The following is a 1,435-nucleotide window of genomic DNA, read 5'->3' as shown; positions in this document are numbered from 1 at the left end:
GACTGATTTCCAGAGTGGTTGTACAAGCTTGCAATCCCACCAGCAATGGAGGAGTGTTCCTCTTTCTCCACATCCTCGCCAGCATCTGCTGTCATCTGAATTTTCGATCTTAGCCATTCTGACTGGTGTGAGGTGGAATCTCAAGGTTGTTTTGATTTGCATTTCCCTGATGACTAAGCATGTTGAACATTTTTTCAGGTGCTTCTCAGCCATTCTGTATTCCTGAGTTGAGAATTCTTTGTTTAGCTCTATACCCCATTTTTAAATAGGTTTACTTGATTTTCTGGAGTCCATCCTCTTGAGTTCTTTGTATATATTGGACATTAGTCCCCTATCTGATTTAGGATTGGTAAAGATCCTTTCCCAATCTGTTGGTGACCTTTTTGTCTTATTGGCAGTGTCTTTGGCCTTACAGAAGCTTTGCAATTTTACAAGGTCCCATTTGTCAATTCTGAATCTTACAGCACAAGACATTGCTATTCTGTTTAGGAATTTTTCTCCTGTGCCCATATCTTCGAGGCTTTTCCCCACTTTCTCTTCTATAAGCTTCAGTGTCTCTGGTTTTATGTGGAGTTCCTTGATCCATGTAGACTTGACCTTAGTACAAGGGGATAAGAATGGATCAATTTGCATTCTTTTACATGATAACTGCCAGTGGTGCCAGCACCATTTGTTGAAAATGCTGTCTTTTTTCCACTGGATGATTTTAGCTCCTTTGTCAAAGGTCAAGTGACCATAGATGTGTGGGTTCATTTTGTGTCTTCAATTCCATTCCATTGATCTGCCTGTCTGTTGTTGAACCAGTACCATGGAGTTTTTTTGTTTTTTGTTTTTTTGTTTTGTTTTGTTTTATCACAATTGCTCTGTAGTACAGCTTGAGGTCAGGCACGGTGATTCCACCAGAGGTTCTTTTATCATTGAGAAGAGTTTTTGCTATCCTAGGTTTTTTGTTATTCCAAATGATTTTGTTATTCCAGATGAATTTGCAAATTTCCCTTTCTAATTTGTTGAAGAATTGAGTTGAAATTTTGATGGGGCTTGCATTGAATCTGTAGATTGGTTTCCTCAAGCCATTTTGACTATCTTGATCCTCCCAATCCATGAGCATGGCAGATCTTTCCGTCTTCTGAGATCTTTGATTTCTTTCTTCAGAGACTTGAAGTTCTTATCATACAGATCTTTTACTTACTTAGTTAAGAGTCATATCAAGTTATTTTATATTATTTGTTATTATTAAGGGTATTTTTTCCCTAATTTCTTTTCAGCCTGTTCATCCTTTATGTAGAGAAAGGCCATTGATTTGTTTTAGTTAATTTTATATCCAGCTACTTCACTGAAGCTATTTATCAGGTTTAGGAGTTTTCTGGTGGAATTTTTAGGCTCACTTATATATGCTATTATATCATCTGCAAATAGTGATATTTTGACTTCTTCC

Source organism: Mus pahari, chromosome 13, assembly GCF_900095145.1.
Source record: "Mus pahari chromosome 13, PAHARI_EIJ_v1.1, whole genome shotgun sequence".
In the NCBI taxonomy this organism is placed as follows: Eukaryota; Metazoa; Chordata; class Mammalia; order Rodentia; family Muridae; genus Mus; species Mus pahari.
Note: the sequence above shows the minus strand (reverse complement) of the source record.